Genomic DNA, 22,008 nt, shown 5'->3' with positions numbered 1-22,008 from the left:
GCCGCACTATTAGCGAAGTTAGGAATAAACTTCCTGAAGAAATTCACCATACCAATGAACCTGGCGATACCTTTAATGTCCTTGGGAGGTTTAAAATCACGGATGGCCTGTGTTCTAGAATGATCGACCGCTACACCATCAGGTGACACAATATGCCCTACGAAAGACATAGAGGGCTTAGCAAAGGCAACCTTGGACAACTTAACAGTTAACCCAGCCTTACGAAGGCGATCGAGAACTTCGCGCAGATGATCTAGATGTTCTTCAAAAGTCTCTGAAAATACGACGACATCGTCCAAGTAGTGATATAAGTACTCAAATTTGATGTCGGAGAAGACCCTATCTAGTAGCCTAGTGAGTACAGCTGCTCCCGTGGGGAGCCCGAAAGGCACGCGGTTGTATTCGTATAAATTCCAGTCCGTGGCAAACGCTGTAAGATGTTTAGACTCTTCGGCAAGGGGAATTTGATTATAGGCCTGATTCAAGTCCAAGATAGTAAAGAACTTGGCCTTTCGAAACCATGAAAAACAAGAATGAAGGTCAGGAAGGGGCACAGATTTTAACACCACCTTCCGATTGAGAGCCCTGTAATCAATGACAGGCCTGAAGCCTCCTTGGGGTTTCGGGACTAAAAAAATAGGCGAAGAATACGCTGACTTAGAGGGCCTAATAATACCGTCCTTCAACATCTGATCGATGATTTCTTTTAGAGCCTTCATTTTAGGTGGAGATAGCCTATAAGGTGGAAAACGGACAGGAATCGAATCCGTGACCTCAATTTTGTATTCAATAAGATCAGTAACACCAAGAGTATCAGAGAAAACCTCGGGAAACGACTGACACAATTTGCGAATACTATCAGCCTGCTCCTCAGGTAGATGTCTAAGGCCTAACAACATCTCATCCTGGGTAGGCGAAATAGAAGAACATGATGCAGAATTACACTTTAATAGAGGGATATTACAATTAGAGGCAAATTTGAAAGTGCAAGACCTACTCTGAAGATCGAGCACAAGACCAGTGTGAGAAATAAAGTCCGCTCCCAATATAATGGGGCAAGACAAATGCTTGGCCACAAACAATTTAACTTTCCATGTGAATTGAAAAATACGAATTTTGACATATAAGGAACCGAGAATTTCTAATGGAGAGGAATTAGCCGAAACGTATTGGATCGCCGACAAACAATAGTTAGGAAGCTTACAAACAGATTTCAATTTTGATTACCAATCAGCCGAAATAATAGAACAAACACTACCTGAATCTAAGAGAGCTGTTATAGGCTCGTTATTTAACTCAATTTTGAGAAAGGGGACCGGTGCGGGGGAATCCGCCGCAATCCTAAGACACTCTTTGGGACCTTCAAAAGATGAATTTGAAAATTGCTCGTTCCCTGAATTTACAACCTGTTTACCCGGGGCTGAGTCTCGGGAAGGTGGATTAGACGACTCAGCCGAAGCCACTAGTCACTTTTTATTATTGGCATAGTTGGAATTTGCACCAGAAGTTGAGCAGGAGGGGGTGCTATTCGAATTGGGACAATTCTTGGCGATATGTGAGAAAGCCCCACATTTAAAACAGCCTTGTGCTGAACCAGCTCCATTATTTGCCCTACTAGTTTTGACCAATGGACATTTATTGCGAAGATGGTCAGGCGACCCGCAAGCATAACATTTACGCGGTGTGACTGGTCGGCGAGGTAGAGGCCGAGTATTACTAAACGAAGGAGGGGGTTCTTTCGCGACACGCAAAGAATCGGCGTATCTAACTCCTTCCGCTGAGACGGCCAATGCTTCAAGTTCAGAGAAAGTTTGCGGGCACGCCGCGAAACACAAATATGACCTGTAGGGTGGTGAAATCCCTTCCACAATAGCTTGTACAATCTGATCCTCAGGGAAATGAAGAGCAAACACCCTAGTATAAAACTTAATGTCCTGTATGAAATCAGCCAAGTTTTCATCCAAGCGTTGTACACGGTAATAGTACTTCTGAATAAGGGAGGACCTGGCCCTAGCCGGGATGAAGTTAGCTAGCAAATGGGCATGGAAATCCTCAATAGATGATTGCTCGGCAATGGCTCTTACGATTTTATCTGAGAGAATACCAATAGCATACGGATAGATAATTTGCAAAATTTGATATGGAGAAAGAGAAAACACAAGGGCATGATCCTGAAATTCAACTAGAAATCTTAAAAAAGAAATTACATCACTGGTGGTATTAACGGAAAACTTAGAGATACCTCTGAGCAACATTGCCAATGGATGAGGCAAGCTGCTAAACCCGGGTGACATAGTAGGTAAAGGTTTCAATGGCAATGAAGTTAATTCAGAACGGATGTTACTCAATGATGCACGACGTTCAGATTCGTTGTCCAATGGGGCAGGGATAGTTTGAGCAGCAACGGTTATCCTATTAACTTCTCCCTTGGGAGTCGCTTCCTCACTACCTGCATTCACTGTTGTGGGTAGATCGCTTTTGGGAGGAACCTCCCCTGTTAACAATTGAGTCACCTTGCTAGATAATTCAGACATATTTTCAAGCAGCGTACTAGCTTCCTTCTTCTGAACGTCATTCAACTTTAGAGACAACAGATCGTTAACCCTATTCGAAAAATGATATAGCCTAGCTTGCACACGCTTAATTTGATTAGGAGAAGGATCATTTTCATCAAAAGAACTAACTACAGAAGCTAGCCCAGTAATATTCTCCGTGATCGTGGAAAGAGAGTCGTCAATTTCTTTTTCTCCCAAATTGGGGATGGAAATGGGCAAATCTAGGGACTCTCTAAGCTTGTTTGTGTCTACTGCAACCGTGCCTCCAGATTGTACATTTCTAATAGTCAATTCACAGATAAGCTCCTCCTTGCGCAAATAGTTAAGATGGAGAACATCGCGAGGGCCTGGCATGGTGACAGAACAATTTTGAAAAACTCAAAAAATTCCAGCAACTGGGAAAATAGTTAGAGTTCGGAACAAACAATGTTTAGCCGTCAAAAGGGGCTAAATTGAGACCCATTCAACCACGCTCTGCTACCACTTGTTACGGAGTTTTTCCGTGGTAGGTAGAGGTGAAAGAAGGTGCGGGTGTGAATAGGTCTCCAGCTACGAAAGCAAAATTAATTTAAAATTTAACAAGGTTATATTTTCTTTTCAAAAACAAAGAAATAACAAGCATGGCAGGTACAAAGTAGCAAATCAAAAGGGGTAGTTACAATATTTACAGGAATTGGGCTTCGCGCCCTGATTTTACACTGCTTGGGCAATCAGCTCAGTTTTACTCCAAACACGAGTTTTAACAGAGGGGCAGAAAACCCCATTCCTACCTAGGAGCCCTTGCTCCAAATTACACAGAAAAGCCTCCACGAGGCATACAACACTCAATTTTCAAAAGAGCCACTCGCTCTCAAAATTTAAACCTCTCCCAGGCCACACCAAACTCCACCTTCAAGTTGTCCTCACTGGACATAGACACAGGGGTAAAATACCCAACCTACTGAGGTCTATTAAATAAAAATGGGCAATTGCATGACCTCTAAAATAACAATTTGAGAGGAGGCGATCTTGCACTCCTAATACACTTGTTTTTAAAAACCTAATCTGGCTCTAGGCCACTAATGCAAGGGCTAATCCCATACTACCGAGGTGACTTTAGAAAGGAGCAATTTGTTTTACATTAACGAAGAATAGGTTGAGAAAATAAGTTCACCTCAAGAAAATGTGAGTGGGAGCTCGAGAGGGTTAGCACTCTCTATCCCAATATGCAGCTTAAAAGAGAATAGAAGAAAAGATCGTTACATTTTAGGAAAAGGTTACATGGAGGAACGCTTCGCACCCGCCCCGAGAGTTAAACTGCTGAGCTAGCAAAGAAAGAATTTATTAATCGGCCATTACCTTATTGATGACCGCTGCCGAGGAAAGAGGCGCTTCCCGCCTCCTGCTATGTACTTTATACACTGAAAGATGGAACAGAAGTGGCCCGGAGACCCTAAAATCAGCAGTTTATATCCTCTCGCGGAAGGTTCTAGGCGTTAGGGGAATGAAAACACCCTCCCACAAACTTTTTATTGGCTCGGGTACAGAAACATATCCAAGTTGGGGGAAGATACATCGGATTGGTCGGAAATAACTAAAAGAAATTCGGGATTGGATAAATCTAAAACAAGGGGGAAAGAGAGGGGTATACAGCCAACTTAAACCATGACAGAAAGAAATTTAACAAAGAACAAACTCTTGAAATAAAAATTTCTCCAACAAAATAGTTCTTTGATTTCGCACTAGGTTGCACTATTGTAATTCTTCAGTAGTGTCCTCTAGAAGAGAAAGTTCACACTTCTTACTTCAAGCGAAACAAAACCACATCAAAAATGACACAGTTCAAAAACTCAAAATTTTCCACGTGGTGACATCTTCTGAGAAAGTAGAGAATTAATAGCGTAGATAAAGTTCAGACTTCCTCCAGCAGAGGAGTTTCAACTGGCGCACATTTTAAATTAGCGGGGTGGAGGTGTACCGCCCGGTACAATTATTATTATTATTATTATTAATATATGATTTCGGTGAAGTTCGAAAAACGTATCACATATGGAAGGAAAAGCTCAAACAAAGATTTCCTGGCCGAAAGCGTGTTGTACATCACTCTATCTACTGGTATATTGGATGGTAAATACATTGCAGAAAGTGTAAAGTCCATAGAACTGCGGCTTGAGTCCTACTACCTGCGATCAAGCGTTAGGTAGCTACGATGACGAAGACACCGAAACATAAGGGTCTTTGCCATAGTCATATTATTGAACCTCACTTCGAGTGTCTTATTTTCATTTACTTGCAATAGACCGACCCGTTGGCTGAATGGTCAGCGCACTGGCCTTTGGCTCAGAGAGTCCCGAGTTCGATTCCCGGCCGGGTCGGGGATTTTAACCTTCATTGGTGGGGCTGGGTGTTTGTGATGTCCCCAACATCCCTGCATCTCACACACCACACATAACACTATGCAGATATGCTATTCGAAAGTGTAAACTCCATAGAACTGCGGCTTGAGTCCTGCCACCTGCGATCAAGCGTTAGGTAGCTACGACACCCAGTTACCTACACATGCCAGCTGCCGCCCACCCTCATCGGAGGGTCTGACTTACAAGGGCTGCAGAAACTTCGCACTGTTAGTTTACTACGCTTTTTCTTCTGTGTAACAATGGATGAAGTTAATTCGTAACTATCCTGTGCAAGCACCTGCCACAGACGTTCCTAGGAAAAGAAAGATATGTCATTTCTGCCCAACAAACAAGACAGGAAGACATCCTTCATCTTTCCGAAGTGCCAAAATTACATTTGCGGAGAACATGGACAACTTGGCCGCAGAATGTGCATAGAAATTGATTAAAGTGATGTTTCCCTGTACTTGGATGTGTTCCTAAAACTATTTTTATTTTTATTTTATGAACTATGACACATAATTCACACATACCCAAAAAAAATCCATATTTTTGTACCAATAGTTCAAGTGTGAAATTCTCAAAAATATGGTTTATTAAGACTGTGTAAAAAGTAGATGAAAGTGTTACTTTGTGCATGTAGATGCAGGAATAAGTGAAAAAGTTATGTAAAATACACTTTACTGTTACTATGTTTTAACTTTCACAAGTTAACAGAAACATTCAGTTCTTCCGTGTAATTATAAAAATACACTTTTGGATAAGAAACGGGATAGTTAAATATTGTAGTCCTGTAAACTGCATTAAATTACATTTTTCTTTACACGCATCTGAAATTTTGGAAGAGGCAAGTTGTTGACATCCCCTGATAGCGAGTTTCCTAGCTTTGCGGAACAATAGCAATCCTTCTGAAAAGCCTAAGTATGGGCGAAAGTGAACAAAGGGTAACTCATTCGCCTGTCTGAGCTGAACGGTGAGCAAGTGATAGGTGCAAGTGATAGACGTTGGAAGAGATGACTTTTTATAGAAGCAGAGAGGGATTTCCGAAGAAAAATTTTTTACAATGGGCTTTGCGTTACACCGACACGGATAGGATAGGGAAGGAAGTGGCCGTGGCCTCAATTAAGGAACAGCCCCAGCATTTTCCTGGTGTGAAAATGGGATACCACGAAAACCGTCTTCAGGGCTGCCGACAGTGGGATTCGAGTCTACTACCTCCCGAATGTAAGCTCACAGCTACGTGACTCAAACCACGCTGCCAGTTGCTCGGTTTCCGAAGAAAGATCAGGTCACTTTGCTTGGCTATTTTCAGAGTATAAGGTAACTTTACTGGATGGGAGGGCGAGCGACGGTTAATTAGCCTTACGGCGCGGCGCCGTGCTCTCTGCAGCTTACTCATGTTCTCCACTGTTGTGGGATGCCAAGTAGACCATACGTCAGTATGGGCCGTACCATGCAAAGGAAAGCTGATATTATTGCTCCTGGGCTGAAACCTATTACGTTCCTAAATACGAACCACAGGATTCTTGTTGCCTTTTACCTTGCTTTTTAACACCGTATATTCCACATCAAATTGTCACCGATAATTATGCCAAGTAGTGTGAAACTGGTGTACTGTGGAATAATATGCTTCCCTAGTTTATAATTATTCGTGACGGGATTTCTCGATCTACTCGTTGTTATTGCTTTAGTCATCAGTCAATAGACTGGCTTGATACAGCTCTCCATGCCCCCTATCCTGTTCTTAACTCTTCCTCCATCTACATCTGCTCTAATCTGCTTGTCATATTCATACCTTGGTCTAACCCTACCGTTCCTACCACCTACACTTCCCTCAAAAACCAAATGAACACATCCTGGGTGTCTAAGATGTGTCCTGTAATTTTGTCTCTCCTTCTGGTCAAACTTCTCAAGTCGTTCTCCCCTCACCAGTTCCATTCCGTATCTCTTCATTCGTGCCTCGATTTACCCATCTCACCTTCAGCATTCTTCTGTAACCCCATATTGCAAAGGCTTCCGTTCTCTTTATTTTTGAGCTAGTAATCGCCCAGCTTTCACTTCCATACAATGCCACGCTCCAGATAATGGTCTTCGAAAACGTCGTTCTACGAGGGCCATCAGGAAAGTAGTACCCGTTAGCGCCGCATGAAGAGCTGACGACTCGGGTAGCCGCTGGGCAAGGTCAGACCGCGTCAGTGGCTTATCTGCCTGCTCTGTGCGAGGTTGCGTGACGTTAGCATTGCCTGTGTTGTGTCTGTGATCGTTTAAAATGTTTAAACAAATTGAGAACCCCGCCAGTTATGAAGTGAGGGCCGTGATTAAATTTCTTAATGCACGAAACGTTCGACCTTGTGATATTCATCGCCAATTAACAGAGCTGTATGGAGACAATGTGATGGACGAGTCGTCTGTTCGGCTCTGGTGCCGCAACTTCAACCTGGGGAGGGGAAATACACATAACGAGGAGCGTTCAGGGAGACCATCTGTCATTACATACCAACTGCTGAGCGCAGTAGACGAATGCGTGAGGAACGATCGGCGCGTCGCAATTGATGAACTCTGTGAACATTTTCCTAATGTGTCTCGAACAAATGTTCATGAAATTGACAAAGACCATCTGCATTATTCAAAAATCTGTGCAAGGTGGGTCTCTAGCATGCTTACAGAGGAGCACAAAACCAAGCGTATGGCTGCAGCACTGACGTTTCTGGGACGTTATTCCGATGAAGGAGACTCTTTCCTGACTCGCATCACTACTGGGGACCAAACTTGGGTTGGTTATGCATCACCTGAGAAAAAACGGCAGTCAATGGAGTGGCATCATGCTCATTCACCAACCAAACCAAAAAATATATCAAGACAGTTCTGTCCATCAGGAAACTCATGGCAACCGTTTTCTGGGATCGCCGAGGTGTACTGCTCATAGATTTTACGGCCCGCGGAAACACAATGCTAATGCGTATTGTGAAACATTAAAGAAATTACGGCTGGCAATACAAAATCGACGGCGAGGTCTATTGTCTACAGGCGTCATTCTCTTTCATGACAATGCCAGGCTTCATGCAACTGCGATAACACAACAACTTTTGCAGCAATTCAAGTTTCAAACCTTCGACCATCTTCCGTATATCCCGGACTTGGCCCCTTCGGATTTTCATCTCTTTACGAAGCTTAAAGACTTTCTGGCGGGAAAAGGATTTGACAGCGATGAAAAACTTAAACGAGCCGTGACTACGTATCTCAATACGCTGGCGGCGGAGGACTATGACGCTGGAATACAAAAACTCGTCCCACGTTATGACAAATGCCTAAATTTGCTTGGAGATTATGTGGATAAGTAGTGTAAAGTATGCTCTTCCCAATAAAAAGGTGTATATTTGTGTACATTTACTCCTGTGTCTTTATTGCGCAAACGGGTACCACTTTCCGGATGGCCTTCGAAATTCCTATATCAATGCTCGATATGAGCAAATTTATTTTCTTATGAAAGGCCTTCCTCACTGTGTTAATCTGACTTTTAAGTCATCCTTACTTCTGCTATCGTTAGTTATTTCACTACCCAAGTAACAATATTCATCTACATCACTTTAAGCCTAAGTCATCATTTCCCAATTTATTATTTCCTGCATCACCTGACTCTGTTCCACTGCATTCCATTACCTTTGTTTTGGACGTATTTGTGTTCATCCAGTACTCCTTCCCCAAGACTCTGTCCATACCATTCATACCTGCTCATTCTCGTATATTTACACTGTTTATATTTAGTCTATTTACACAGCTCCACATCAACAGGCTCTCCATATCAGATTGTAGAGCAAGGGCGTCGTCTTTATTTCTTATGCACCTGTACAACACACCGTCGTCAGCACATTGGGCCGTTGATGATGATACACAACCCGGGAGGTAGAGAACATAAACAGTGAAGAGAGGAGGTCCGATCACAGAACCTTGTTACCAGGAAACGCGCTACTCCAGCTACCAATGAAATCTAAGTTTTCATTTTAATGGATGAATAAAATCGATACTCAGATGTCTATGGAACCCCACGATGCAATAAATATAAATTTTCGTGGTAATGGCAAAATATCAACAATTAAAACTTTTTCTTAAATCGCACGGTGGGATGGGAAAGGGCTAGGAGTGGTAAGGAAGGAGATGTGGTCTTAATTAAGGTACAGCCACAGCATTTGCCTGGTGTGAAAATGGGAAAATCACGAAAAAACAGTTTTCAGGGCTGTCAACAGAGGAATTCGAACCCACTATCTCCCGAATGCAAGCTGGCAGCTGGGTGACACTAACAGCACAGCCACTCTCTCATTAGGCAAAATATCAAAACCACAAATATTATAGTGCTCGTTTCAGTTAATAGGCTTAATTTCTCAATTGGTCATACGAGTTTTGATGTTTGAATGGGTCAACACGAAACTTCGTAAGCTGGACGATTTTTATGTTTTAATACGTTAAATGGGAACCAAGTGAATTTATGACTTAGACATGAGGTTACTCAAATAATCTCGCATCTACAAATCAGCTGAAAGTTAATTAATACCGATGCCCAGTTTATCAATCCTCCATTACGTCAAGTACAATTTGTAATGATTTCCATCACAATGCAGTTCTCTGTGTGCATTATCATGACATTTATTTTACTTTTCTAATAATTATTGGTAAGTTACAATTTATCAACATTTGTATCACTTCTTGAAGCTTTAGTATTACACTAACTGTCACGATATGTACTCTTATATTATAATATCTAACAACGATTTCAATAGAATCAAGCTTCAAAAAAAGATGTCGAAGATAGCTTACAGAGCATAATACATTGTAAATTTCAATAAAATGCGGTGTAAGTTCATTTATCCCTCAGTTCTGTTTCCTTATACGGGCTCGAGGATGATGTGACATGTAATTTTATGCTTGTTTTTACGGACGGATGCCCTTCCTGGCGCCACCTTCAGTTGATGAGCTAATGGAGATGAAATAAGATTTTGGTGAATATAACTGCCTAAGTAGATGAGACGAATTGGCTGTGTCCCATGAATAGGAACTGTCCCGGCTTTTTTCTGGAAGTGAAAGTGGAAAACCACAGAAATTCATTCTAGGACAGCCGACGATGGGATTCGGATCCACACATCTTCCGAAAGCACAGTCTGGCTCTATACCCGTAGCGCGTTAACACACACGGCCACCCCACTCGGTCTCAATCAAATACAATACAATGTTAAAAAAACGTTAAGAAAGATGTTGAAGATATGACATCTCGAATAGAAAGCAAATGTATGGAACAATTCTATGTTACACGCACAGAACAACTAATAAAGTACTTTGCTACTGAAATATCGTCCTAAATGTGACGTGGTATACGTTACTTTGAACTTCTTAACTTTTCTCACGCTTAGAAGATAAAGGGAAAAAAATCATCCCTGGTTCTTAAGATGATTAGAAAAACACCAGAATTAGGTGCCCATGATTTACGTTTTTATCTTATTTTACTTACACGTCACCAAGTTAAATAAAAATAACTTTTGTAGCAGCCTGAGAACAATCAACACTACCAAGGCGAAACAAATAAATGTTATAGTATCTGACATCCGGTAGCTCGGAAGATTGTTCCCTCAAGGCCAGTGTCGTGCAGCATGAGACATTTGAGTTGGGGAAACGTGGGGTGGAGGACCACTGCCTCGCCCAGGTGGCCTCACTTGCTATGTTGAACAGAGGCCTTGTGAAGGAAATGAAGATAGGAAGGGATAGGCAAGGGAGTGGGAAGGAAGTAGCCGTGGCTACAATGCTAGAAAATAGAACTTAGAGAATTAGAGCAGATGAAGCGTTATTTGTTCGTATAATGATTAAGATGATGACTGAGGCGGGAATTGAAACTTTATATTCCCTTATATAACTATAAGTGATATGAGTAAAGATCTAGAATCGCACTTAAGTATATTTGCGGATGATGTTATACTGCATAGAGCAGTAAATGAGTTGCAGGGTTGTGAGCGACTGCAGAGGGCTTGAACAATGTAGTGAGATGGACAATTCCACCCCCTGCGGGTGGGGGACGCACATGTAGAATACACCCGCGGTACCCCCTGCCTGTCGTAAGAGGCGACTATCAGGGCCCCAAGGGGCTCTCAAGTTGGGAGTGTAGATTGGCGACCACGGGGCCCTTAGCTGAGTCTTGGCATTGCTTCCACTTACTTGTGCCAGGCTCCTCACTTTCATCTACCCTGTCCGACCTCCCTTGGTCAACTCTTGTTCATTTCCGACCCCGACGCTATGAGGTTTGCGAGGGCTAGGGAGTCTTTCATATTCACGCCCTTCGTGGCCCTTGTCTTCCTTTGGCCGATATCTTCATTTTTCTAAGTGTCGGATCCCTTCCATATTTTCCCTCTGATTAGTGTTATATAGAGGATGGATGCCTAGTTGTACTTCCTCTTAAAACAATAATCACCACCACCATCACCTGAGATGGACAGCAGACAATGGTATGAATGTAAATGGCATGAAAAGTCATGTTGTAAGTTGCACCAAAAGGAAAAGTCCTCTCAGTTTTAATTATTGTGTTCAGGTGGTGATAGTAGCTCATGGGGAACAATGTAAGTTAATATGAGGAATGATGTTAATTTGGGTAATTATATTAACGAGGTAAATAAGAAAGATTTCAGATCTCTTCACACGGCTATGAGAGTATTCAGGGGTTGTAGTTCAAATCAAATCAAATCAAAATCTCTTTATTTGCAAATGAGGTGTCTACCTCGGTGGCAAATGGTACACTAAAATACATTATTGTCAAGCACTAAATTTTAAATTAACAAGAGACGAAGAAAATTTTCGTAGAATACAATATTATACAATTTGCGCTAATAATTTGTTCTATTAAACACATACATCATCCTTAATAAATTTATATTGTTTACAAGATTCTACTTATAATATCTTACAAACATAGTCAACTCATATACAGTATGTGAAATTACTTCTAATAATAATATACAACTGGTATAAGATTAAAATTAACATTGAATTTATTTACATATTTATATTTTACCCATTTTGGAACATAATAGTTAAGGATGTAAAGGAGACGGCGTATAAGTCCCTGGTAAGACCGCATTTAGAGTGTTGCTCCAGTGTATGGGACTCACACCAAGATACGAGAATTGGAAAATATGCAAAGGAAAGCACCACGATTTGTTCCGGCTGATTTTCGACAAAGGGGAAGAGTTACTAAAATGTTGAAAACTTCGGGCTGGGAAGACTTGGGAGTAAGGAGACGAGATGCAGGACTATGTGGTATAGACCGAACTGTCAGTAGTGAGTTGGCGTGGAATGACATAAGTAGAAGAATAAGCTTGGGTAGAGTTTTGAAAAGTAGGAAAGATCATACTAAGAAGATAAAGTTGGAATTCAAGAGGACAGACAGACAGGGGCAAACATTCATGAATAGAACGAGAAGTAAGGGATTTAATTTATCAAGGGAAATTTTCTTCAAGTTCTGATTTAGTTGAAAATATTTAAGAAAATTCTAGTAAACTATCATCCATACTAATATTATAAAGAGGAAAAATGTGTATATTTGTTTCTAACGGATAGACTCAAAAACTACTGAACCGATTTTAAAAATTACTTCATATATTGAAAGCTACATTGCCAGTGAGTAACATGGGCTGTATTTTATTTTGAAAACAATTCGAGGGGGGGGGCACGGAGGGAGATATATGAATATAAAAATAATAGGCTAATATAGACGAAATCGAATTTGTCGTACAAGGACGAGACAAAGCTCATTTTAAGCCCCTTGACGTAAAGAATAAAACTCGGTAAGCCATACGGGCCCGAAAACCATGTTTAAGGCCCTAAAACCAACCGTTATGCAGATATTGGTACTACACTACCCCTGCTCTAGGAATCGGATAAAGAAACGAACGGCCGTAACCATGGCAACGTCAGCTCCAGGATTCTACAACAGAGAGATTATGCATGTACGTTTGAGCATAGCTGCCAGGCAAAATTGATACACATATGACTTACTATCTGTTGTGTGAGAGACTCATAGGTCTCCTTTGAGCGGGGATGGAAATGGGGTGAAATTATATATAATGGTTTGTATGTATGTATGTATGTATGTATGTATGTATGTATGTATGTATGTATGTATGTATGTATGTATGTATGTATGTATGTATGTATGTATGTATGTATGTATGTATGTATTACATCTCCTCTTAAACCACTGGAGCGATTTCAACCAAATTTGGTACACTTATGACTTAGTAGCAGGAGACAAAACGCGTGGGGGTAAGACACCCCTAGCACTCTTATGGGCAGGGGGCGAGGGGTGTACGGTATAAAAATAATCTAGAAGAGTATCGAATCCATAGTTTTCGTAGTCGCTGAAATGAATAGTGACACTCCGAATTTTTTAAAGTTCATGTTCAGCCCCCTTTGGGTGGGGGTGAGGAAGGAATGAGATATAAAAATAATCGAAAATAGTGTCGAATCTGCAGTTTTCGGGGTTACTGAGATGAATGGTGACAATCCAGATTTTTTTATCTCTTAGAGGGGGACAGTCTCATTGACAGTTGAAATCCTGTACATCGTATCTATAGCGCAATGGATAAATACATGTAGTTATCACTTATTAATTTTTGACAGGATCAAATATTTCCCAGTCAATTCGAGCTTCCATAAGGACGAAGTTTTACTCGAAAATTAAATAATCTAAAACCTGAAATCAAACACATCTAAATAATTCTGAAACTACATAATAGATCGTGACATATCAATCTGCAAGTCAGAAAGGAATTCTATAAAAATTGACTTCACACATAACTAACTGATAATACAAATCTTAAAGGTAAAGATAAATACTCAGAAACTATCTGGGCAACGCCGGGTACTACAGCTAGTTATAAATAAAATTAAATATGAGATAAACAATTGATAGAGAATCTTCCATCTGGGTGACCACCCTAAATACAGATCATTGTTGATTGACTGAAGTTAGGTACCATCCCTTCATTTGCATGGAGAAGAAGTGGCAGAGGCACTTCGAGGATGACTGAGGCGGGAATTGAACACCCTATACTCATTTGACCTCCCGAGGCTGAGTGGACTCCATTCCAGCCCTCGTATCACTTTTCAAATTTCTCGAGGCCATACCTCCGAGGGTGACAGCTAATCACACTAACCACTACACCACAGAGGTGGACCCGTCTTTCGTGTGCAGAATAAAGTCTCGATACAACGTTACAGGGAGGACCAGATAAAATAATTTTGCTGTACAGGGATGTCTTATATGGATGAATTAGCCATAAAGAATTCTAATTTCGACAGATTTATAGGTAAGCATTCTAAAATTGCATGATGTTATGCACCACTTGACCAAGCACCAAAAATAGATTTAGAGATAATAAGTTTCATAAACGCAAAATCCTTTATATAAATTCATCTTTCCTCTGAAATGTTACGTATTAAGTTATGTACGACAATAAGATAAAAACGTGACGTTTTGTCTAATAGAATTCTAGAGGACAAACTGGGGCAAATATTCATTTATAGGAAGGGGAGTTAGGGATTGGAATAACTTACCAAGGGAGATGTTCAATAAATTTCCAATTTCTTTGAAATCATTTAGGATAAGGCTAGGAAAGCAACAGATAGGGAATCTGCCACCTGGGCGACTGCCCTAAATGCAGATCAGTATTGATTGATTGATAGTGGTATTTTAAATATGTTGACGTAATCTGAGATAACTACGCTTGGATATGATTCAAAATTAATTAAATGTCAGAGGGATTGTCGTTTTGTTAAAATTAATTTCCCGCGAAACTCTCTTGTGAACAAAAGTCCGAACAATAAATAACATATAAATTTTACACCTATAGCTACCTGGTGGAGCAATAATCTAAAGAAATTAATTTTCGCTATGGTTCAAGTGATACATAACACTATTCAATTGATGTACCTACGTTAATAATATTTAATTGCAAGAAAGATGAGATTTGAGAGCACTAAACCCAAAGAATTACAACTAGAAAGTTCGATTCATAACTTAGATAATTTACTTAAATAATTTTTGGTCCATTTGGCCAACTCGATTTTTACATTAGCACAGAACTACGTACAATATTATCAGCATTATATTGAAACACTCAAAGATCTTATTACCAGAGTCCGGATTTTAGGAACTGAGAGATTTATCGTTGTCGAGAATATCGTGAGGTTGAGATGAATTTTACGTTCAATTTATTGAATTAATGCCGGTATCAGGATACATTATCCTTACAGAGGTCGTTATCGTTGTACCGATAATAATCGTTCCAACGAAGTTTCACTGTACTTATCGACATAACCTTACCCTTTAGTGGCCACATTTTTCAGAAAAGTTGTCTTACCCATTATTTATGACTAAGGCTCGGAATTTTAGGTTTTAAACTATTTTTTCCTCAACATTTAATTAACACATTTCAATATATATATTCGTTTCACACTTCCTGAAGCAGAATATGATTTGATTTTATCTAAAGTACCTTAATGAGGCGTTGACTTCTAAAATAACCCTAATAACTCTTACCTTCTTCAAATTAAGAATGTTAGTTTTCCATTTAAATTTATCGTAATATTATATCTACCATTACTCCAATCGTCCACAGAGTAAAGCTGGTAGAAAGCGTGGTGAATAGTTGCTGCAATACTTTTCTAACTTTTTGCTTGGAATTTGTTAAAAGGACCATGCGGCTTGACAGTCTGAAGATTGTGCATCTCCAGATTTCCAGCCTTCACAATGGTACGCCGTATGGTCTTTCAGCCAATTCCCAGCAAAACCAAAAGACAGTTCACCAATGTGGCACTTTCAGCCTTTTCAATTTTCAATCTTCAATTGTTGTTAACGAAACAATGCCTACATGCACGCCCCGATTTCAAGTAGTTAACGACCTGGGCAAACAATATTTAGCCGCCCTCCCCCCACCGCTCGTTTTTCTGTTCCTCTAAAAAATATAATATAAGATTACATTTTTCAAGATCATGAGTTTTAAAACACCACATTATGCAAATAAAGTTAATTCTTATAATTAAATTTATCAAGCCAAATGACGGTAACAGCCAAATAATAATCATGCTGTTTTTATTTCTATTTAAAAAGCCGTTGGTTCAATTTGATAGTTTGTGTGTAAGTAAATAATTTTAGAAATAAGACACATAAATTATCATTAATTTATTATAATATATTTCAATCACATTTAAAAATACAAGTTATGTTCATAGGCTACTTGTATAATTATAATATTACTTTACATAAAAGATTTTTTCATAGCAAACTCTTGAACAGTTTCATCAAAGTTGGTTTTCAAGGTTAAATCTTTTAACTTTTCATTAAGAAGTGTTGCCCTCTTAGCATTTTTTACTCTGCTTAAAACTGAAAAAGCCCTTTCTGCCGTACAGTTGGTTATTGATAAGGTCAGAAACATCCTAATAGCAATTTCAAGGTTGGGAAAAGTACTTGACAAATTGTTTTGGAATCCCTCGAGTTCAAGTACATTTGAAAGTTTACACACTCATTTACAAAATCTTGACTGATATCTTCAGGGTACAGTGAAATTAAGTTTCAAAGCAGTGTTCTTCACTTATGATTATTCGGATGAGCAAGTCAGTAGTAGAGGTAACACTTGAAATTTGGAAGCTACGACTTCATATGCTTCTTTTCTTCTTGCTAAGTTTCCTATTAGTGTGCCCATTATTTTAAGGAACACATTATTTTTTAATTTGTTCTTTCATCTAGGTCTCCTTCAATCCCACGTGTTTTATCTGAAAACATTTTCCATTTTCTTACTCTTGAGTAGCTTGTAACATCACATCCACCTATTTTCAAAGCAGTTTGCTCATATATGTAAAACTCATCCCTTTTCGCTTTGATGAATCCTTCCAGGGTTTTTAATTGTTTTACTCCTCCCTCAAGATTACGATGTTCATAGTGCAAGTTTTAGAACACTTGTCAACTTTTTCCAAAATATCGTTCCACACAACTGACAGAAAAGTGGTCTCGAAATTCTGAAATTTAATTTCAAGGTTCCGTGCCTTAAGTCTACGAGCAGGTTTTACAGTGGAGTCTTCAGATAGCTGCCTCAACGATTGTCGTATTTCTTACCTTTTACCAAAGCTCTGACAGCGTCTGATCTTGCAGACCATCTGGTTTCTGATAAAGATTTTACCACTGGCGTACCGTTTCTTGCCAATAATTGCTTCAAAATATTCCACCTCTACGTTGACACAGAAAAGTAATTTTACAACTCCTGGACGAAGCCAAAAAAAAAAAAACTACTGTGGCAGTGCAGCATTCTTCGGCAGGCGAACCAACAAGATTTAATGAACGTGCTGCACACGGTATGTATTCAGCAAAGGGACTTTGCTGCTTTATTCGGGACTGAAGACCTCAGTAAGCTCCTAACATACTGGAAGCATTATCATAACTTTGGCTCCTACAATTCTTGATGTTGATTTCGAAAGTCTCAAGACAGTCAAGTACAGCTTTTTCTAGTCCAGCAAATGTATGTGATATTCCAGGCAGAAGCTCAGTGAGTCGTTCTACAGGCTTTGCCTCTGTTTTTGGTACATACCGTAAAACAATAGCCAACTGATCAGTGTCAGAGCGATAAGGCGTCGAATCTTCAATGAGAGAGTAGTATCTAGCTTCTTTTACTTCATCAACTACAGTTTTAAGCACACAATTCCCCATTACTTCAATAAATTCACTACATATTTGAGAAGAAAGATTTGAGATGTGCCCTTGACCTTTGTTACCATATTTCCCGATGTGCTGGGCAAGGAAAGGGTCACATTTACTGATTAACTTGAGGCATCCAAGATATAACCATTTAAAGTTGATGCAAAATACTCATTGTCTCCTTGGAAAGGTAAACCCCTAACTGCCAAAAATCGTACAACGGGAACTATTCTTGAGAATATACTTCGCCAGTAGTTTATCTCTTCTTCATACTAAGTAAACAGAATTGTATTGTATCAACCTGCATTAACTGTTTTTGTCTGGTGATGTACGTAAGAACATTACGCCTGTGGTCATGCGAATGTTCATGATGCTTCAGTAGTTTGTAGCTGTGATTCCAGTCAGTAAAACCGGTAGAAAAATGAGTTTTTGCATTGTCTGGTTGAAATAAACAGCATTGAATACAGAATACTTTCCCAGTTGACTGTGAATACAATAACCAATCTCATAAAACAACGTCCCTACTAGGAAGAGTACTCTTAAATATATTTTGAGACAATGCTCTTTTACCATCATTGTAACTTCTCAGAGATTTCGAAAAATCCACCATTACGTTTTGTTTTGGACATCTCAACTACTGAATTTAATCGGCATTCCAAGTATCAGGATCATCTATAGAAAATTAATTAGGTAAGGTTACCTCAGGTTGTGATTGTGAAATAGTTCCAAACGGCTGCTGGACAACTTCAGGCTCATCCTTCAATTTAATACTAACACAGGGCTGATCAGTCAATATATCTAGGTGTTGTTAGTCTTCTTGTGTAAAGTTAAATGGGGCCGATGACGAAATCGAAGATTTTGTTAAGTCATCATGGCATTCCGATTCCGAAGTTGAAGTTCAACGAGTCAAAGTAAAGAACTACCCCATTTTTGGCACTTTATTAAGTCGTTCAAGTTCGTCATTCTGCTTTTTAGCAGCGCGTTTTCTGTATTCAGCACCACAAAACTTTTTACTCATGGTTAAATACTGAAAAACATGTAAGAATTACACGAGACAACGAGTTGGCTTAGTGAGATTGTCAGGTTGATGGTGAGTGGATGTAAACCACAATACGCACACGAATCGTCACGAGCCAATGGCAGACAGGGCAGTGGCTGTCTAGACTAACAGGGTTGCCAAGGCACCAACTATAATTGCCCATCCAGCACCCGCAGGAGTTAAACAATACCTTTATGGTTTGCAGTTATTTAATTTAATTCATAAAATTTAAATATGTAGATTAAATCCATGTTTTAAAGTTTAGTTCAAAGTGCTTTATATAGGCTATTAAAATAATTGGAATAAAGTGAAAGTAATTTGAGTGTAATGAATTTAAGACGTAGTTCACACAAGGCCATAATTACTCGATCCGCCAGCCGCCGCCCCTCAACACCTGGCACCCTGGGAAAATGCCCAGTCCGCCCATTTGTAAATCGGGGCCTGCCTACATGGAGAAAGGGATTGCTACAGATAGAAACTTTACTGCTGATGGCCGAGTACTCGTCAGTCAGGCATGCTACAAGCAAGTAAGTTTCCCGTAACTAACCTAAAATCTGCACTGCAATATACTAGCACGCTTACTGACGTATATTTTAGTTTTCTATTTTTTTAATTTCAGGTTAAAAGAATATTCATCTCTCTTGTGAAATGTTCCGTACCAAGTTGTACACGACAATGTACAGTACACGTCCCAGAAAACGTGCTAACTAACCCGGCCATAAAAACATTCTTAGAATACATCGATAGCCACATCCACGAAGCAAGCCCTATTTTAAGCATACAAGGAACCTAAATGAAGATTTATACCACATAAAAGTCCGGGCCCTATTTATGACCTAAGAGAAAGCTGTAAACAAAATTTCACTCTCATCGGTTTTGTGGGTTCTGGAATATCGTGATGAGAGAATGAGTGAGAGAGAGTCTTATTTTGCACTCATATAAATACAAAGACTGAACGATACGGGTAAGAATAATGAGGAGATGGCAAAAATATTTGTGCAACATTAATCTTTATTATTCGTAACAGAATTTCTCGGAGTACCGTATTTTCACATTTCATACAGTATTTACAAACTACAGTATGATCATCATTATCAGTCGGTTTACTCATTGCTGAGCGTCGTGACCTCATTTCTTCACTTCATTAGTAACTGCATCCTTAACGAGATTTTTCCATGCAGAGCGGTCTTCAGCTCTTCTTAACATATTGTGAAGAGGTAGACCGGTGATCTTCTTTTCTTGGTCTAACCATCTACTTGTTCTGCCTCTTGGTCTGGTGCCTTCAATTTTGCCTTGCAGAATGGTCTCTTCTAAACTGTCTCCTTTTCTCCTCAAAATGTGTACCAGGAACTAAAGGTAACTTTCACTAACGCGGGAAGATAAACGTTTCGTGATGCTCAGTTCTTCTATACTGGAGGCATTTGTTCTTCTTTCTGTCCATGGTATACGGAGCATTCTCCGCCAACACCACATCTCAAAGGCATCAATTCGGTTCTTGTCACTAGCCTTCACAGTCCAGGTCTCACAGCCGTATAGGAAAACAGAGAACACCAGTGATTCCACCAATTTTCACTGTTTTGGATAATGCCCGGTTCTGCCAGATCTTTGTGAGTTTAACCATTGCGGAACGACATAGGACAATCCGTCGTTTTATTTCTTTATCACAATTTCCCGTGTTACTGATTATGGAGCCCAGATATACACAATCATTCACCAACTCCATATCTTTGAGACATCCTGTTATTTGGATTGGGATTTGACTTTGTCGGTTTATAACCATTAGTTTGGTCTTTTTCATGTTAATTTCTATGATACATCATTTATTTACAAGATAGTTGACCAGTATTTGGCAATGTTTTTGGTATCAGCACTTCTTATTGGATATACACTGACTGACAGAGCAAATGCAACACCAAGAAGGAGTGGTTCGAAAGGGATGAAAGTTGGGGGAAAAACAGAGACGGCATGGACGAATAATTGATGTTTATTTCAAACCGATATGCAGGTTACACAATGCGCACGGCGTCGACTCAGCAGGATGTAGGACCACCGCGAGCGGCGATGCACGCAGAAACACGTCGAGGTACAGAGTCAATAAGAGTGCGGATGGTGTCCTGAGGGATGGTTCTCCATTCTCTGTCAACCATTTGCCACAGTTGGTCGTCCGTACGAGGCTGGGGCAGAGTTTGCAAACGGCGTCCAATGAGATCCCACACGTGTTCGATTGGTGAGAGATCCGGAGAGTACGCTAGCCATGGAAGCATCTGTACACCTCGTAGAGCCTGTTGGGAGATGCCAGCAGTGTGTGGGCGGGCATTATCCTGCTGAAACAGAGCATTGGGCAGCCCCTGAAGGTACGGGAGTGCCACCGGCCGCAGCACATGCTGCACGTAGCGGAGGGCATTTAACGTGCCTTGAATACGCATTAGAGGTGACGTGGAATCATATCCAATAGCGCCCCAAACCATGATGCCACGTTGTCTAGCGGTAGGGCGCTCCACAGTTACTGCCGGACTTGACCTTTCTCCACGCCGACGCCACACTCGTCTGCGGTGACTATCACTGACAGAACAGAAGCGTGACTCATCGGAGAACACGACGTTCCGCCATTCCCTCATCCAAGTCGCTCTAGCCCGGCACCATGCCAGGCGTGCACGTCTATGCTGTGGAGTCAATGGTAGTCTTCTGAGCGGACGCCGGGCCGGGAGTGCAGGCCTCCTTCAACCAATCGACGGGAAATTGTTCTGGTCGATATTGGAACAGCCAGGGTGTCTTGCACATGCTGAAGAATGGCGGTTGACGTGGCGTGCGGGGCTGCCACCGCTTGGCGGCGGATGCGCCGATCCTCGCGTGCTGACGTCACTCGGGCTGCGCCTGGACCCCTCGCACGTGCCACATATCCCTGCGCCAACCATCTTCGCCACAGGCGCTGCACCGTGGACACATCCCTATGGGTATCGGCTGCGATTTGACGAAGCGACCAACCTGCCCTTCTCAGCCCGATCACCATACCCCTCGTAAAGTCGTCTGTCTGCTGGAAATGCCTCCGTTGACGGCGGTCTGGCATTCTTAGCTATACACGTGTCCTGTGGCACACGACAACACGTTCTACAATGACTGTCGGCTGAGAAATCACGGTACGAAGTGGGCCATTCGCCAACGCCGTGTCCCATTTATCGTTCGCTACGTGCGCAGCACAGCGGCGCATTTCACATCATGAGCATACCTCAGTGACGTCAGTCTACCCTGCAATTGGCATAAAGTTCTGACCACTCCTTCTTGGTGTTGCATTTGCTCTGTCAGTCAGTGTATTTG

This window comes from Anabrus simplex, chromosome 6 (assembly GCF_040414725.1).
Source record: "Anabrus simplex isolate iqAnaSimp1 chromosome 6, ASM4041472v1, whole genome shotgun sequence".
Classification (NCBI taxonomy): domain Eukaryota; kingdom Metazoa; phylum Arthropoda; class Insecta; order Orthoptera; family Tettigoniidae; genus Anabrus; species Anabrus simplex.
Note: the sequence above shows the minus strand (reverse complement) of the source record.